The sequence below is a fragment of the Anas acuta genome, chromosome 17 (assembly GCF_963932015.1).
Source record: "Anas acuta chromosome 17, bAnaAcu1.1, whole genome shotgun sequence".
Classification (NCBI taxonomy): Eukaryota; Metazoa; Chordata; class Aves; order Anseriformes; family Anatidae; genus Anas; species Anas acuta.
In genome coordinates this window covers 4806964-4826166 of record NC_088995.1, presented here as the reverse complement: position 1 = coordinate 4826166, position 19203 = coordinate 4806964, and the positions used below count along the sequence as shown (strand labels likewise).

Here is a 19203-nt window from a genome sequence, read left to right as displayed (position 1 = left end):
AGTCCTCAGACCCCTTCAGGCTAGGTACCCAAGAGCATTGGCCAATTTTGGAGGGAGCTGCATGCCAACAGGCTTCTCTTGCCTTCTCTTGATCTCCTTTGACTAAAGTTTGTGCCTACGTCCACACACAGATTGACTTTGGCAGCCTGTCCGCAGATTGCTTCAGGGGAGCTACCTGAGATCTTGGCCCAATTCTGGAGAGAGGTACCTGCCAGGGTACCTTCGCTTTTCCTCCCTGATCATATTTTCCAAATCTTCTGGGCTAGCTCCACATGCAGAATTGCTTGCCAATGCCAGCCCAGGACCCCTCCACGTTAGCTTTCTGCCAAGTTTGCCTCTCCTTTCCAGCTAGCTGCATGCCTGCAAGCCACCATTGCTTCCTCCACGAAGCTTCTGCAAATGTTTGGGCTTCTTGCTGACACAGATTTAGCTCTGGGTACCTGCAAAGCCCTTCAGGGGAGGGACGCCACAAGTCTGGCCAACTTTCCTGCTAAGCGTATGCCTGGTAGCTACCCTTGCCTTCTCACCTCGGCATGCTTCTGAAAAAGGTTTTTCCTTCTGCCAACACACATTTTTTCTCTCTGCATCCGAAACTCGCATATCTCTAGGGATATCTCCAGGACAGGCAACAGGCAATTAAGGCTACTTTGGAGGTTTTTTTTACATGCCTGGTAGCTACATTTGCCTGCAAGGGTTTGTACGTAGGAAAATTTTGGTATCCCTGTCTTAGTTCTGGCTTGAGTTCTATACCTGTCTGTTATTTCTTACTTGCTTGTCTCTGCATGTCCTGTAGAACTCACAGATTACCTGAAATTGCATGCAGGCTCCCCAGTTGTTTCTCTGTCTGTTGAGGTCCGGTCCTCTTTGCCCCTTTCGGCTTCTGCCAAGTATCTCCTGGAGCCTTTCCTTTTGGCATTCTCTGAACAGAGCTGAAACCTCAGCTTGCTGCCTCAGACTCCTCCAGGGCTTTTGCTCTAGTACTTTTGTGTCCATCCATGTAGGTTCCCAACCCTGCAACAATGGAATAGACAGTTTTTGTTGGATTTTGTTTTGTTCAGTTGTTTCATTTCATTGTGACCTTTTCTTTGGTCTTTCCTTCAATCCTACCAGTTCTGTTAGTCTGAATCCTCCTCTTAGTTTTGTTGTTTGCTTTTCTCAGACATCAGCACACCACCCCATCTTCCTTGTGCAGTGCCTCCAGCACAGAATCAGAGAAGGGCTGGTGTTGGAAGGGACCTTAAAGACCATCCAGCTCGAGCCCACCTGCATTGGTGGCCCAGCACCCTGGTGGGAGCTGCAGGTCTGGTCTGGGGCCAGCTCTGGCTTGAGGGTGACTGAGGCTGTGGCTGTGAGCCCCGCAGTGACATATGGCAGTTGCCTAGCATCACTGCAGGTCACAATACGCACTGCCCTGATAGGACAGGGCTGCCATGACCTCACGATTCCTGTCCTTGGTATTTAAGGAGCTGGGTCCCCATGCGTGGTCCTGAGCGACTTGGTGGACGTGCGAGTCCACGAGTCTCCAAGTGCCACAGCACGGACTTCTCGCTCTTTCCCCTGGAGCTGCTCACTGCCATTTGCTTCGATCATACCTGTGTTCCTGAGAAGGTCCACATCCGTGACGTCCATGCCCGAGCTCCCTGGAGCTCACGGCTGGGCTGTCCTGACAGGTGCCTGGAGCAGACCGGAAAAGTTTGGCCTCCGTGCATTAGTTCTGGACAAAAGCAGCATACCCGCTGCGTGCCAAACCCTGTTTGGGCATCAGAACAGAATCCTCAAGTCTGCGCTGCCCTAAGTCAAGCCTTTTCCTTCATTAGTTATAAAAGGAACATTAAAGTTTACTCTTAATAAGATAATGAGATTAAGGAAGTACATGCTAACCATACAAAACTACAATACTCAACTTTTTGCCCAAATCATGCCAATTGTCATCCCAGGGTGGGACAGATAAGCTTAGAACATAAAAGTGTTAGGAGGTAGTGGGAAAAAAATTCATGGTAGGAAAAAACTTGCAGTGAGGAAAAAAGGGAGAGCTTGGAGGGTGGGGGGGCGGGTGCTCTTCAGAAAGAGCAGATTTTTCCCCAAGAACCTTTGCTTGGTAGCTTGGCAAAGTAAACATGTGGCCAATTCAGGCATCCGTGGCAGAGGAGCTGAGTGAGTGTGTCCCCAGGAGATGTTAGGAGGATCACGGGGAGCAAGACAGCCTCCTGCCCGTGCGCATCCAGCAGCACGACACCATTTGCCACGGGCCTTGTACATGTAACCTTTCAACTGAAATTGGCAAAGCCTGGCCAAGGAAGGATGCCATCCAGCATGTGGTCAAGACTATTCAATTCTTCCCCTCTCCAATAACGGTATTTAAACTAAGGGGGATTTAAATCAAGACTTCAATCAAGTTTTAAATCAAGTTCAATCAAGCTCATTCCCAGTTGCAGCCTCGAGTTCCACAACATCAAAACTCTCTCTGATATAGAGAGACACACCACCACCCCCTCCGTGCTGCCTGTCCCTTCTGAAGAGCCTATAGCCAGACATTGCAGCACTCCAGTCATGGAAGTGGTCCCACCACATTTCAGTGATGGCAACCAAGTCATAGGCTGCCTGCCTGCACAATGGCTTCCAGCTCCTCCTCTTTGTTGCCCATGCTGCATGCATTAGCATAGATGCACTTCAGCTGGGCTATTGCCTGCTCCCCTGGCCTTGACACTGTTCCCCCGGCACACCTCTAACGAGTCTTACTCCCTCCCTGTCCTCATCCCCCTTCCTTCCTAATTTAAAGCCCTCAATGAGCCCTGCCAGCTCCCGTGCTAGTGTGTTTTCCCCTTCAAGGCAGGTGGGACCCATCTGCAGTTAGTGGGCCAGGTGCTGAGTAAAGCACTCCACGGCCATAAAACCCCAAATTTCTGTGTTGGCACCAGCCTCTGAGCCACCTGTTAATCAGGTGGGCTTTCCAAGTCCCCTCTGTACCCCTCCCTGCCACTGTAGGGATGGAGGAAAGCACGACCTGTACTCCTTCTCCATATACTAATTGTCCCAGTCCCCTAAAGTCTTATTTGATAGCCTTCAGGCTTCTCTCTTCAATATCATCTCTGCCAGCCTGAACTATCAAGAGGATAGTAGTCAGAAGGGCAAACCAGCTTAGGAAGCTTTCTAGCAATGTCCCTGACCCTGGCCCCGGGGAGGCAGCAGACTTGCCTACAGGTAGGGTCAGGCTGACAAACAGGACCCTCTGTTTCCCTGAGAAGGGAGTCGTCTACAACAATCACACTTCTTTCTTTCTTTGTGGAGGCAGTCCTGAGGTGTGGAGTCAGCTTCCTTGCCTTAGGCATCGTCCTGGACAGAGGGTTCACCTCATCCTCACCCAGCGGTCTCTCAAGCTCCAGGGCCACAAACCTGTTGCATAAGGGCACCCAGGAAGGCTGGGACGGTAGGGAGGGGGGTTGTCTGCAATGTCAAGCAGTGACCTGTTTCCATTCCTCCTCACCTCCTAGGTCCCCTCCCTCTGCTCAGTAGGGCAGGGGGTCCACCCCCCTTTGGGGCGCCTCACCCCACTACCTCTCCTTCAGATCTTGCAGGGAGTTACCCCACAGCTCTGTCTCCCGCTCGCCCTCCCTGAGGGCCCTCAACCTCTCCACCTCCTCCAAGTTTCCTGCTAAGCGTATGCCTGGTAGCTACCCTTGCCTTCTCACCTCGGCATGCTTCTGCAAAAGGTTTGCCTTCCGCCAACACACATTTTTTCTCTCTGCATCCGAAACTCGCATATCTCTAGGGATATCTCCAGGACAGGCAACAGGCAATTAAGGCTACTTTGGAGGTTTTACATGCCCGGGAGCTACCTTTGCCTGCAGGAGTTTGTACTCAGGAAAATTTTGGTTTACCTGCCTTAGTTCTGGCTTGAGTTATATACCTCTCTGTTATTTCTTACTTGCTTGTCTCTGCATGTCCTGTAGAACTCACAGAGTACCTGAAATTGCACGCAGGCTCCCCAGTTGAGGTCCGGTCCTCTTTGCCCCTTTCGGCTTCTGCCAAGTATCTCCTGGAACCTAACCTTTTGGCATTCTCTGAACAGAGCTGAAACCTCAGCTTGCTGCCTCAGACTCCTCCAGGGCTGTTGCTCTAATACTTTTATGTCCATCCATGTAGGTTCCCAACCCTGCAACAATGGAATAGACAGTTTTTGTTGGATTTTGTTTTGTTCGGTTGTTTCATTTCATTGTGACCTTTTCTTTCTTTGGTCTTTCCTTCAATCCTACCAGTTCTGTTAGTCTGAATCCTCCTCTTAGTTTTGTTGTTTGCTTTTCTCAGACATCAGCACACCACCCCATCTTCCTTGTGCAGTGCCTCCAGCACAGAATCAGAGAAGGGCTGGTGTGGGAAGGGACCTTAAAGACCATCCAGCTCGAGCCCACCTGCATTGGTGGCCCAGCACCCTGGTGGGAGCTGCAGGTCTGGTCTGGGGCCAGCTCTGGCTTGAGGGTGACTGAGGCTGTGGCTGTGAGCCCCGCAGTGACATATGGCAGTTGCCTAGCACCACTGCAGGTCACAATACCACTGATAGGACAGGGCTGCCATGACCTTACAATCCCTGTCCTTGGCTTCCCAGGAGCTGGGTCCCCATGCGTGGTCCTGAGCGACTTGGTGGACGTGCAAGTCCACGAGTCTCCAAGTGCCACAGCGCGGACTTCTCGCTCTTTCCCCTGGAGCTGCTCACTGCTGTTTGCTTCCATCATACCTGTGTTCCTGAGAAGGTCCACATCCGTGACGTCCATGCCTGAGCTCCCTGGAGCTCACGGCTGGGCTGTCCTGCCAGGTGCCTGGAGCAGACCGGAAAAGTTTGGCCTCCGTGCATTAGTTCTGGACAAAAGCAGCATACCCGCTGCGTGCCAAACCCTGTTTGGGCATCAGAACAGAATCCTCAAGTCTGCGCTGCCCTAAGTCAAGCCTTTTCCTTCATTAGTTATAAAAGGAACATTAAAGTTTACTCTTAATAAGATAATGAGATTAAGGAAGTACATGCTAACCATACAAAACTACAATACTCAACTTTTCGCCCAAATCATGCCAATTGTCCTCCTAGGGTGGGACAGATAAGCTTAGAATATAAAAGTGTTAGGAGGAAGTGGGAAAAAAATTCATGATAGGAAAAAACTTAGAGTGAGGAAAAAAGGGAGAGCTCGGAGGGTGGGGGGCGTGCTCCAGGGCCACAAACCTGTTGCATAAAGGAACACAGGAAGGCTGGGACAGTAGAGAGGGGGATTTTCTGCAATGTCAAGCAGTGACCTGTTTCCATTCCTCCTCATCTCTTACGTCCCCTCCCTCTGCTCAGTAGGGCAGGGGGTCCACCCCCCTTTGGGGCACCTCACCCCACTACCTCTACTTCAGGCCTTGCAGGGAGTTAGCCCACAGCTCTGTCTCCCACTCGCCCTCCCTGAGGGCCCTAAACCTCTCCACCTCCTCCAAGTTTCCTGCTAAGCGTATGCCTGGTAGCTACCCTTGCCTTCTCACCTCGGCATGCTTCTGCAAAAGGTTTTTCCTTCTGCCAACACACATTTTTTCTCTCTGCATATCAAACTCGCATATATCTAGGGATATCTCCAGGACAGGCAACAGGCAATTAAGGCTACTTTGCAGGTTTTACATGCCCGGGAGCTCCCTTGGCCTCCACCACATTACACTTAGCAAAAAGTTTTGCCTCCCTGCCTTACTCCTGGACTACAGCAGCGTACCCGTCCGGGGTCGCTACCTCAATTTCAGTCAAATTGGCAATTACGCGCATGCCCAGTAGCTACCCGTTCCTCCTCCCAGGCATACTTGGGGAAGTTTTTGGCCTCTTCCAGAGACTGACTTGTGCATTTAGTCCGCAGACCCCTTCAGGCTAGGTACCCAAGAGCATTGGCCAATTTTGGAGGGAGCTGCATGCCAACAGGCTTCTCTTGCCTTCTCTTGATCTCCTTTGACTAAAGTTTGTGCCTACGTCCACACACAGATTGACTTTGGCAGCCTGTCCACAGATTGCTTCAGGGGAGCTACCTGAGATCTTGGCCCAATTCTGGAGAGAGGTACCTGCCAGGGTACCTTCGCTTTTCCTCGCTGATCACATTTTCCAAATCTGCTGGGCTAGCTCCACATGCAGAATTGCTTGCCAATGCCAGCCCAGGACCCCTCCACGTTAGCTTTCTGCCAAGTTTGCCTCTCCTTTCCAGCTAGCTGCATGCCTGCAAGCCACCATTGCTTCCTCCACGAAGCTTCTGCAAATGTTTGGGCTTCTTGCTGACACAGATTTAGCTCTGGGTACCTGCAAAGCCCTTCAGGGGAGGGACGCCACAAGTCTGGCCAACTTTCCTGCTAAGCGTATGCCTGGTAGCTACCCTTGCCTTCTCACCTCGGCATGCTTCTGAAAAAGGTTTTTCCTTCTGCCAACACACATTTTTTCTCTCTGCATCCGAAACTCGCATATCTCTAGGGATATCTCCAGGACAGGCAACAGGCAATTAAGGCTACTTTGGAGGTTTTTTTTACATGCCTGGTAGCTACATTTGCCTGCAAGGGTTTGTACGTAGGAAAATTTTGGTATACCTGTCTTAGTTCTGGCTTGAGTTCTATACCTGTCTGTTATTTCTTACTTGCTTGTCTCTGCATGTCCTGTAGAACTCACAGATTACCTGAAATTGCATGCAGGCTCCCCAGTTGTTTCTCTGTCTGTTGAGGTCCGGTCCTCTTTGCCCCTTTCGGCTTCTGCCAAGTATCTCCTGGAGCCTTTCCTTTTGGCATTCTCTGAACAGAGCTGAAACCTCAGCTTGCTGCCTCAGACTCCTCCAGGGCTTTTGCTCTAGTACTTTTGTGTCCATCCATGTAGGTTCCCAACCCTGCAACAATGGAATAGACAGTTTTTGTTGGATTTTGTTTTGTTCAGTTGTTTCATTTCATTGTGACCTTTTCTTTGGTCTTTCCTTCAATCCTACCAGTTCTGTTAGTCTGAATCCTCCTCTTAGTTTTGTTGTTTGCTTTTCTCAGACATCAGCACACCACCCCATCTTCCTTGTGCAGTGCCTCCAGCACAGAATCAGAGAAGGGCTGGTGTTGGAAGGGACCTTAAAGACCATCCAGCTCGAGCCCACCTGCATTGGTGCCCCAGCACCCTGGTGGGAGCTGCAGGTCTGGTCTGGGGCCAGCTCTGGCTTGAGGGTGACTGAGGCTGTGGCTGTGAGCCCCGCAGTGACATATGGCAGTTGCCTAGCATCACTGCAGGTCACAATACGCACTGCCCTGATAGGACAGGGCTGCCATGACCTCACGATTCCTGTCCTTGGTATTTAAGGAGCTGGGTCCCCATGCGTGGTCCTGAGCGACTTGGTGGACGTGCGAGTCCACGAGTCTCCAAGTGCCACAGCACGGACTTCTCGCTCTTTCCCCTGGAGCTGCTCACTGCCATTTGCTTCGATCATACCTGTGTTCCTGAGAAGGTCCACATCCGTGACGTCCATGCCCGAGCTCCCTGGAGCTCACGGCTGGGCTGTCCTGACAGGTGCCTGGAGCAGACCGGAAAAGTTTGGCCTCCGTGCATTAGTTCTGGACAAAAGCAGCATACCCGCTGCGTGCCAAACCCTGTTTGGGCATCAGAACAGAATCCTCAAGTCTGCGCTGCCCTAAGTCAAGCCTTTTCCTTCATTAGTTATAAAAGGAACATTAAAGTTTACTCTTAATAAGATAATGAGATTAAGGAAGTACATGCTAACCATACAAAACTACAATACTCAACTTTTTGCCCAAATCATGCCAATTGTCATCCCAGGGTGGGACAGATAAGCTTAGAACATAAAAGTGTTAGGAGGTAGTGGGAAAAAAATTCATGGTAGGAAAAAACTTGCAGTGAGGAAAAAAGGGAGAGCTTGGAGGGTGGGGGGGCGGGTGCTCTTCAGAAAGAGCAGATTTTTCCCCAAGAACATTTGCTTGGTAGCTTGGCAAAGTAAACATGTGGCCAATTCAGGCATCCGTGGCAGAGGAGCTGAGTGAGTGTGTCCCCAGGAGATGTTAGGAGGATCACGGGGAGCAAGACAGCCTCCTGCCCGTGCGCATCCAGCAGCACGACACCATTTGCCACGGGCCTTGTACATGTAACCTTTCAACTGAAATTGGCAAAGCCTGGCCAAGGAAGGATGCCATCCAGCATGTGGTCAAGACTATTCAATTCTTCCCCTCTCCAATAACGGTATTTAAACTAAGGGGGATTTAAATCAAGACTTCAATCAAGTTTTAAATCAAGTTCAATCAAGCTCATTCCCAGTTGCAGCCTCGAGTTCCACAACATCAAAACTCTCTCTGATATAGAGAGACACACCACCACCCCCTCCGTGCTGCCTGTCCCTTCTGAAGAGCCTATAGCCAGACATTGCAGCACTCCAGTCATGGAAGTGGTCCCACCACATTTCAGTGATGGCAACCAAGTCATAGGCTGCCTGCCTGCACAATGGCTTCCAGCTCCTCCTCTTTGTTGCCCATGCTGCATGCATTAGCATAGATGCACTTCAGCTGGGCTATTGCCTGCTCCCCTGGCCTTGACACTGTTCCCCCGGCACACCTCTAACGAGTCTTACTCCCTCCCTGTCCTCATCCCCCTTCCTTCCTAATTTAAAGCCCTCAATGAGCCCTGCCAGCTCCCGTGCTAGTGTGTTTTCCCCTTCAAGGCAGGTGGGACCCATCTGCAGTTAGTGGGCCAGGTGCTGAGTAAAGCACTCCACGGCCATAAAACCCCAAATTTCTGTGTTGGCACCAGCCTCTGAGCCACCTGTTAATCAGGTGGGCTTTCCAAGTCCCCTCTGTACCCCTCCCTGCCACTGTAGGGATGGAGGAAAGCACGACCTGTACTCCTTCTCCATATACTAATTGTCCCAGTCCCCTAAAGTCTTATTTGATAGCCTTCAGGCTTCTCTCTTCAATATCATCTCTGCCAGCCTGAACTATCAAGAGGATAGTAGTCAGAAGGGCAAACCAGCTTAGGAAGCTTTCTAGCAGTGTCCCTGACCCTGGCCCCGGGGAGGCAGCAGACTTGCCTACAGGTAGGGTCAGGCTGACAAACAGGACCCTCTGTTTCCCTGAGAAGGGAGTCGTCTACAACAATCACACTTCTTTCTTTCTTTGTGGAGGCAGTCCTGAGGTGTGGAGTCAGCTTCCTTGCCTTAGGCATCGTCCTGGACAGAGGGTTCACCTCATCCTCACCCAGCGGTCTCTCAAGCTCCAGGGCCACAAACCTGTTGCATAAGGGCACCCAGGAAGGCTGGGACGGTAGGGAGGGGGGTTGTCTGCAATGTCAAGCAGTGACCTGTTTCCATTCCTCCTCACCTCCTAGGTCCCCTCCCTCTGCTCAGTAGGGCAGGGGGTCCACCCCCCTTTGGGGCGCCTCACCCCACTACCTCTCCTTCAGATCTTGCAGGGAGTTACCCCACAGCTCTGTCTCCCGCTCGCCCTCCCTGAGGGCCCTCAACCTCTCCACCTCCTCCAAGTTTCCTGCTAAGCGTATGCCTGGTAGCTACCCTTGCCTTCTCACCTCGGCATGCTTCTGCAAAAGGTTTGCCTTCCGCCAACACACATTTTTTCTCTCTGCATCCGAAACTCGCATATCTCTAGGGATATCTCCAGGACAGGCAACAGGCAATTAAGGCTACTTTGGAGGTTTTACATGCCCGGGAGCTACCTTTGCCTGCAGGAGTTTGTACTCAGGAAAATTTTGGTTTACCTGCCTTAGTTCTGGCTTGAGTTATATACCTCTCTGTTATTTCTTACTTGCTTGTCTCTGCATGTCCTGTAGAACTCACAGAGTACCTGAAATTGCACGCAGGCTCCCCAGTTGAGGTCCGGTCCTCTTTGCCCCTTTCGGCTTCTGCCAAGTATCTCCTGGAACCTAACCTTTTGGCATTCTCTGAACAGAGCTGAAACCTCAGCTTGCTGCCTCAGACTCCTCCAGGGCTGTTGCTCTAATACTTTTATGTCCATCCATGTAGGTTCCCAACCCTGCAACAATGGAATAGACAGTTTTTGTTGGATTTTGTTTTGTTCGGTTGTTTCATTTCATTGTGACCTTTTCTTTCTTTGGTCTTTCCTTCAATCCTACCAGTTCTGTTAGTCTGAATCCTCCTCTTAGTTTTGTTGTTTGCTTTTTTCAGACATCAGCACACCACCCCATCTTCCTTGTGCAGTGCCTCCAGCACAGAATCAGAGAAGGGCTGGTGTGGGAAGGGACCTTAAAGACCATCCAGCTCGAGCCCACCTGCATTGGTGGCCCAGCACCCTGGTGGGAGCTGCAGGTCTGGTCTGGGGCCAGCTCTGGCTTGAGGGTGACTGAGGCTGTGGCTGTGAGCCCCGCAGTGACATATGGCAGTTGCCTAGCACCACTGCAGGTCACAATACCACTGATAGGACAGGGCTGCCATGACCTTACAATCCCTGTCCTTGGCTTCCCAGGAGCTGGGTCCCCATGCGTGGTCCTGAGCGACTTGGTGGACGTGCAAGTCCACGAGTCTCCAAGTGCCACAGCGCGGACTTCTCGCTCTTTCCCCTGGAGCTGCTCACTGCTGTTTGCTTCCATCATACCTGTGTTCCTGAGAAGGTCCACATCCGTGACGTCCATGCCTGAGCTCCCTGGAGCTCACGGCTGGGCTGTCCTGCCAGGTGCCTGGAGCAGACCGGAAAAGTTTGGCCTCCGTGCATTAGTTCTGGACAAAAGCAGCATACCCGCTGCGTGCCAAACCCTGTTTGGGCATCAGAACAGAATCCTCAAGTCTGCGCTGCCCTAAGTCAAGCCTTTTCCTTCATTAGTTATAAAAGGAACATTAAAGTTTACTCTTAATAAGATAATGAGATTAAGGAAGTACATGCTAACCATACAAAACTACAATACTCAACTTTTCGCCCAAATCATGCCAATTGTCCTCCTAGGGTGGGACAGATAAGCTTAGAATATAAAAGTGTTAGGAGGAAGTGGGAAAAAAATTCATGATAGGAAAAAACTTAGAGTGAGGAAAAAAGGGAGAGCTCGGAGGGTGGGGGGCGTGCTCCAGGGCCACAAACCTGTTGCATAAAGGAACACAGGAAGGCTGGGACAGTAGAGAGGGGGATTTTCTGCAATGTCAAGCAGTGACCTGTTTCCATTCCTCCTCATCTCTTACGTCCCCTCCCTCTGCTCAGTAGAGCAGGGGGTCCACCCCCCTTTGGGGCACCTCACCCCACTACCTCTACTTCAGGCCTTGCAGGGAGTTAGCCCACAGCTCTGTCTCCCACTCGCCCTCCCTGAGGGCCCTAAACCTCTCCACCTCCTCCAAGTTTCCTGCTAAGCGTATGCCTGGTAGCTACCCTTGCCTTCTCACCTCGGCATGCTTCTGCAAAAGGTTTTTCCTTCTGCCAACACACATTTTTTCTCTCTGCATATCAAACTCGCATATCTCTAGGGATATCTCCAGGACAGGCAACAGGCAATTAAGGCTACTTTGGAGGTTTTACATGCCCGGGAGCTCCCTTGGCCTCCACCACATTACACTTAGCAAAAAGTTTTGCCTCCCTGCCTTACTCCTGGACTACAGCAGCGTACCCGTCCGGGGTCGCTACCTCAATTTCAGTCAAATTGGCAATTACGTGCATGCCCAGTAGCTACCCGTTCCTCCTCCCAGGCATACTTGGGGAAGTTTTTGGCCTCTTCCAGAGACTGACTTGTGCATTTAGTCCTCAGACCCCTTCAGGCTAGGTACCCAAGAGCATTGGCCAATTTTGGAGGGAGCTGCATGCCAACAGGCTTCTCTTGCCTTCTCTTGATCTCCTTTGACTAAAGTTTGTGCCTACGTCCACACACAGATTGACTTTGGCAGCCTGTCCGCAGATTGCTTCAGGGGAGCTACCTGAGATCTTGGCCCAATTCTGGAGAGAGGTACCTGCCAGGGTACCTTCGCTTTTCCTCGCTGATCACATTTTCCAAATCTGCTGGGCTAGCTCCACATGCAGAATTGCTTGCCAATGCCAGCCCAGGACCCCTCCACGTTAGCTTTCTGCCAAGTTTGCCTCTCCTTTCCAGCTAGCTGCATGCCTGCAAGCCACCATTGCTTCCTCCACGAAGCTTCTGCAAATGTTTGGGCTTCTTGCTGACACAGATTTAGCTCTGGGTACCTGCAAAGCCCTTCAGGGGAGGGACGCCACAAGTCTGGCCAACTTTCCTGCTAAGCGTATGCCTGGTAGCTACCCTTGCCTTCTCACCTCGGCATGCTTCTGCAAAAGGTTTTTCCTTCTGCCAACACACATTTTTTCTCTCTGCATATGAAACTCGCATATCTCTAGGGATATCTCCAGGACAGGCAACAGGCAATTAAGGCTACTTTGGAGGTTTTACATGCCCGGGAGCTCCTTTGGCCTCCACCACATTACACTTAGCAAAAAGTTTTGCCTCCCTGCCTTACTCCTGGACTACAGCAGCGTACCCGTCCGGGGTCGCTACCTCAATTTCAGTCAAATTGGCAATTACGTGCATGCCCAGTAGCTACCCGTTCCTCCTCCCAGGCATACTTGGGCAAGTTTTTGGCCTCTTCCAGAGACTGACTTGTGCATTTAGTCCTCAGACCCCTTCAGGCTAGGTACCCAAGAGCATTGGCCAATTTTGGAGGGAGCTGCATGCCAACAGGCTTCTCTTGCCTTCTCTTGATCTCCTTTGACTAAAGTTTGTGCCTACGTCCACACACAGATTGACTCTGGCATCCTGTCCGCAGATTGCTTCAGGGGAGCTACCTGAGATCTTGGCCCAATTCTGGAGAGAGGTACCTGCCAGGGTACCTTCGCTTTTCCTCGCTGATCACATTTTCCAAATCTGCTGGGCTAGCTCCACATGCAGAATTGCTTGCCAATGCCAGCCCAGGACCCCTCCACGTTAGCTTTCTGCCAAGTTTGCCTCTCCTTTCCAGCTAGCTGCATGCCTGCAAGCCACCATTGCTTCCTCCACGAAGCTTCTGCAAATGTTTGGGCTTCTTGCTCACACAGATTTAGCTCTGGGTACCTGCAAAGCCCTTCAGGGGAGGGACGCCACAAGTCTGGCCAACTTTCCTGCTAAGCGTATGCCTGGTAGCTACCCTTGCCTTCTCACCTCGGCATGCTTCTGCAAAAGGTTTTTCCTTCTGCCAACACACATTTTTTCTCTCTGCATATCAAACTCGCATATCTCTAGGGATATCTCCAGGACAGGCAACAGGCAATTAAGGCTACTTTGGAGGTTTTACATGCCCGGGAGCTCCCTTGGCCTCCACCACATTACACTTAGCAAAAAGTTTTGCCTCCCTGCCTTACTCCTGGACTACAGCAGCGTACCCGTCCGGGGTCGCTACCTCAATTTGAGTCAAATTGGCAATTACGTGCATGCCCAGTAGCTACCCGTTCCTCCTCCCAGGCATACTTGGGGAAGTTTTTGGCCTCTTCCAGAGACTGACTTGTGCATTTAGTCCTCAGACCCCTTCAGGCTAGGTACCCAAGAGCATTGGCCAATTTTGGAGGGAGCTGCATGCCAACAGGCTTCTCTTGCCTTCTCTTGATCTCCTTTGACTAAAGTTTGTGCCTACGTCCACACACAGATTGACTTTGGCAGCCTGTCCGCAGATTGCTTCAGGGGAGCTACCTGAGATCTTGGCCCAATTCTGGAGAGAGGTACCTGCCAGGGTACCTTCGCTTTTCCTCGCTGATCACATTTTCCAAATCTGCTGGGCTAGCTCCACATGCAGAATTGCTTGCCAATGCCAGCCCAGGACCCCTCCACGTTAGCTTTCTGCCAAGTTTGCCTCTCCTTTCCAGCTAGCTGCATGCCTGCAAGCCACCATTGCTTCCTCCACGAAGCTTCTGCAAATGTTTGGGCTTCTTGCTGACACAGATTTAGCTCTGGGTACCTGCAAAGCCCTTCAGGGGAGGGACGCCACAAGTCTGGCCAACTTTCCTGCTAAGCGTATGCCTGGTAGCTACCCTTGCCTTCTCACCTCGGCATGCTTCTGCAAAAGGTTTTTCCTTCTGCCAACACACATTTTTTCTCTCTGCATATCAAACTCGCATATCTCTAGGGATATCTCCAGGACAGGCAACAGGCAATTAAGGCTACTTTGGAGGTTTTACATGCCCGGGAGCTCCCTTGGCCTCCACCACATTACACTTAGCAAAAAGTTTTGCCTCCCTGCCTTACTCCTGGACTACAGCAGCGTACCCGTCCGGGGTCGCTACCTCAATTTCAGTCACATTGGCAATTACGTGCATGCCCAGTAGCTACCCGTTCCTCCTCCCAGGCATACTTGGGCAAGTTTTTGGCCTCTTCCAGAGACTGACTTGTGCATTTAGTCCTCAGACCCCTTCAGGCTAGGTACCCAAGAGCATTGGCCAATTTTGGAGGGAGCTGCATGCCAACAGGCTTCTCTTGCCTTCTCTTGATCTCCTTTGACTAAAGTTTGTGCCTACGTCCACACACAGATTGACTTTGGCAGCCTGTCCGCAGATTGCTTCAGGGGAGCTACCTGAGATCTTGGCCCAATTCTGGAGAGAGGTACCTGCCAGGGTACCTTCGCTTTTCCTCGCTGATCACATTTTCCAAATCTGCTGGGCTAGCTCCACATGCAGAATTGCTTGCCAATGCCAGCCCAGGACCCCTCCACGTTAGCTTTCTGCCAAGTTTGCCTCTCCTTTCCAGCTAGCTGCATGCCTGCAAGCCACCATTGCTTCCTCCACGAAGCTTCTGCAAATGTTTGGGCTTCTTGCTCACACAGATTTAGCTCTGGGTACCTGCAAAGCCCTTCAGGGGAGGGACGCCACAAGTCTGGCCAACTTTCCTGCTAAGCGTATGCCTGGTAGCTACCCTTGCCTTCTCACCTCGGCATGCTTCTGCAAAAGGTTTTTCCTTCTGCCAACACACATTTTTTCTCTCTGCATATCAAACTCGCATATATCTAGGGATATCTCCAGGACAGGCAACAGGCAATTAAGGCTACTTTGGAGGTTTTACATGCCCGGGAGCTCCCTTGGCCTCCACCACATTACACTTAGCAAAAAGTTTTGCCTCCCTGCCTTACTCCTGGACTACAGCAGCGTACCCGTCCGGGGTCGCTACCTCAATTTCAGTCACATTGGCAATTACGTGCATGCCCAGTAGCTACCCGTTCCTCCTCCCAGGCATACTTGGGGAAGTTTTTGGCCTCTTCCAGAGACTGACTTGTGCATTTAGTCCTCAGACCCCTTCAGGCTAGGTACCCAAGAGCATTGGCCAATTTTGGAGGGAGCTGCATGCCAACAGGCTTCTCTTGCCTTCTCTTGATCTCCTTTGACTAAAGTTTGTGCCTACGTCCACACACAGATTGACTCTGGCATCCTGTCCGCAGATTGCTTCAGGGGAGCTACCTGAGATCTTGGCCCAATTCTGGAGAGAGGTACCTGCCAGGGTACCTTCGCTTTTCCTCGCTGATCACATTTTCCAAATCTGCTGGGCTAGCTCCACATGCAGAATTGCTTGCCAATGCCAGCCCAGGACCCCTCCACGTTAGCTTTCTGCCAAGTTTGCCTCTCCTTTCCAGCTAGCTGCATGCCTGCAAGCCACCATTGCTTCCTCCACGAAGCTTCTGCAAATGTTTGGGCTTCTTGCTGACACAGATTTAGCTCTGGGTACCTGCAAAGCCCTTCAGGGGAGGGACGCCACAAGTCTGGCCAACTTTCCTGCTAAGCGTATGCCTGGTAGCTACCCTTGCCTTCTCACCTCGGCATGCTTCTGCAAAAGGTTTTTCCTTCTGCCAACACACATTTTTTCTCTCTGCATATGAAACTCGCATATCTCTAGGGATATCTCCAGGACAGGCAACAGGCAATTAAGGCTACTTTGGAGGTTTTACATGCCCGGGAGCTCCCTTGGCCTCCACCACATTACACTTAGCAAAAAGTTTTGCCTCCCTGCCTTACTCCTGGACTACAGCAGCGTACCCGTCCGGGGTCGCTACCTCAATTTCAGTCAAATTGGCAATTACGTGCATGCCCAGTAGCTACCCGTTCCTCCTCCCAGGCATACTTGGGCAAGTTTTTGGCCTCTTCCAGAGACTGACTTGTGCATTTAGTCCTCAGACCCCTTCAGGCTAGGTACCCAAGAGCACTGGCCAATTTTGGAGGGAGCTGCATGCCAACAGGCTTCTCTTGCCTTCTCTTGATCTCCTTTGACAAAAGTTTGTGCCTACGTCGACACACAGATTGACTCTGGCATCCTGTCCGCAGATTGCTTCAGGGGAGCTACCTGAGATCTTGGCCCAATTCTGGAGAGAGGTACCTGCCAGGGTACCTTCGCTTTTCCTCGCTGATCACATTTTCCAAATCTGCTGGGCTAGCTCCACATGCAGAATTGCTTGCCAATGCCAGCCCAGGACCCCTCCACGTTAGCTTTCTGCCAAGTTTGCCTCTCCTTTCCAGCTAGCTGCATGCCTGCAAGCCACCATTGCTTCCTCCACGAAGCTTCTGCAAATGTTTGGGCTTCTTGCTGACACAGATTTAGCTCTGGGTACCTGCAAAGCCCTTCAGGGGAGGGACGCCACAAGTCTGGCCAATTTTCCTGCTAAGTGTATGCCTGGTAGCTACCCTTGCCTTCTCACCTCGGCATGCTTCTGCAAAAGGTTTTTCCTTCTGCCAACACACATTTTTTCTCTCTGCATATCAAACTCGCATATCTCTAGGGATATCTCCAGGACAGGCAACAGGCAATTAAGGCTACTTTGGAGGTTTTACATGCCCGGGAGCTCCCTTGGCCTCCACCACATTACACTTAGCAAAAAGTTTTGCCTCCCTGCCTTACTCCTGGACTACAGCAGCGTACCCGTCCGGGGTCGCTACCTCAATTTCAGTCAAATTGGCAATTACGTGCATGCCCAGTAGCTAACCGTTCCTCCTCCCAGGCATACTTGGGGAAGGTTTTGGCCTCTTCCAGAGACTGACTTGTGCATTTAGTCCGTAGACCCCTTCAGGCTAGGTACCCAAGAGCATTGGCCAATTTTGGAGGGAGCTGCATGCCAACAGGCTTCTCTTGCCTTCTCTTGATCTCCTTTGACAAAAGTTTGTGCCTACGTCCACACACAGATTTACTTTGGCATCCTGTCAGCAGATTGCTTCAGGGGAGCTACCTGAGATCTTGGCCCAATTCTGGAGAGAGGTACCTGCCAGGGTACCTTCGCTTTTCCTCGCTGATCACATTTTCCAAATCTGCTGGGCTAGCTCCACATGCAGAATTGCTTGCCAATGCCAGCCCAGGACCCCTCCACGTTAGCTTTCTGCCAAGTTTGCCTCTCCTTTCCAGCTAGCTGCATGCCTGCAAGCCACCATTGCTTCCTCCACGAAGCTTCTGCAAATGTTTGGGCTTCTTGCTGACACAGATTTAGCTCTGGGTACCTGCAAAGCCCTTCAGGGGAGGGACGCCACAAGTCTGGCCAACTTTCCTGCTAAGCGTATGCCTGGTAGCTACCCTTGCCTTCTCACCTCGGCATGCTTCTGCAAAAGGTTTTTCCTTCTGCCAACACACATTTTTTCTCTCTGCATATCAAACTCGCATATCTCTAGGGATATCTCCAGGACAGGCAACAGGCAATTAAGGCTACTTTGGAGGTTTTACATGCCCGGGAGCTCCCTTGGCCTCCACCACATTACACTTAGCAAAAAGTTTTGCCTCCCTGCCTTACTCCTGGACTACAGCAGCGTACCCGTCCGGGGTCGCTACCTCAATTTCAGTCAAATTGGCAATTACGTGCATGCCCAGTAGCTACCCGTTCCTCCTCCCAGGCATACTTGGGCAAGTTTTTGGCCTCTTCCAGAGACTGACTTGTGCATTTAGTCCTCAGACCCCTTCAGGCTAGGTACCCAAGAGCATTGGCCAATTTTGGAGGGAGCTGCATGCCAACAGGCTTCTCTTGCCTTCTCTTGATCTCCTTTGACTAAAGTTTGTGCCTACGTCCACACACAGATTGACTTTGGCAGCCTGTCCACAGATTGCTTCAGGGGAGCTACCTGAGATCTTGGCCCAATTCTGGAGAGAGGTACCTGCCAGGGTACCTTCGCTTTTCCTCGCTGATCACATTTTCCAAATCTGCTGGGCTAGCTCCACATGCAGAATTGCTTGCCAATGCCAGCCCAGGACCCCTCCACGTTAGCTTTCTGCCAAGTTTGCCTCTCCTTTCCAGCTAGCTGCATGCCTGCAAGCCACCATTGCTTCCTCCACGAAGCTTCTGCAAATGTTTGGGCTTCTTGCTGACACAGATTTAGCTCTGGGTACCTGCAAAGCCCTTCAGGGGAGGGACGCCACAAGTCTGGCCAACTTTCCTGCTAAGCGTATGCCTGGTAGCTACCCTTGCCTTCTCACCTCGGCATGCTTCTGCAAAAGGTTTTTCCTTCTGCCAACACACATTTTTTCTCTCTGCATATCAAACTCGCATATATCTAGGGATATCTCCAGGACAGGCAACAGGCAATTAAGGCTACTTTGGAGGTTTTACATGCCCGGGAGCTCCCTTGGCCTCCACCACATTACACTTAGCAAAAAGTTTTGCCTCCCTGCCTTACTCCTGGACTACAGCAGCGTACCCGTCCGGGGTCGCTACCTCAATTTCAGTCACATTGGCAATTACGTGCATGCCCAGTAGCTACCCGTTCCTCCTCCCAGGCATACTTGGGCAAGTTTTTGGCCTCTTCCAGAGACTGACTTGTGCATTTAGTCCTCAGACCCCTTCAGGCTAGGTACCCAAGAGCATTGGCCAATTTTGGAGGGAGCTGCATGCCAACAGGCTTCTCTTGCCTTCTCTTGATCTCCTTTGACTAAAGTTTGTGCCTACGTCCACACACAGATTGACTTTGGCAGCCTGTCCGCAGATTGCTTCAGGGGAGCTACCTGAGATCTTGGCCCAATTCTGGAGAGAGGTACCTGCCAGGGTACCTTCGCTTTTCCTCGCTGATCACATTTTCCAAATCTGCTGGGCTAGCTCCACATGCAGAATTGCTTGCCAATGCCAGCCCAGGACCCCTCCACGTTAGCTTTCTGCCAAGTTTGCCTCTCCTTTCCAGCTAGCTGCATGCCTGCAAGCCACCATTGCTTCCTCCACGAAGCTTCTGCAAATGTTTGGGCTTCTTGCTGACACAGATTTAGCTCTGGGTACCTGCAAAGCCCTTCAGGGGAGGGACGCCACAAGTCTG

The 19203-nt window shown here is 51.4% G+C and overlaps 2 long non-coding RNA genes across 2 annotated transcripts; both read right to left on the bottom strand.

Moving 5' to 3' along the window:
* Window positions 1–837: 837 nt before the first annotated feature.
* Window positions 838–4147, bottom strand: LOC137865844 (uncharacterized). The gene is made up of 3 exons (XR_011102083.1): window positions 3965–4147; window positions 1593–1750; window positions 838–1011 (listed from the first exon to the last, which is right to left on the bottom strand). It is a non-coding gene; the product is annotated as an uncharacterized lncRNA (long non-coding RNA).
* Window positions 4148–6675: 2528 nt separating this feature from the next.
* Window positions 6676–10002, bottom strand: LOC137841086 (uncharacterized). The gene is made up of 3 exons (XR_011088447.1): window positions 9820–10002; window positions 7448–7605; window positions 6676–6866 (listed from the first exon to the last, which is right to left on the bottom strand). It is a non-coding gene; the product is annotated as an uncharacterized lncRNA (long non-coding RNA).
* Between the last annotated feature and the right edge of the window lie 9201 nt (window positions 10003–19203).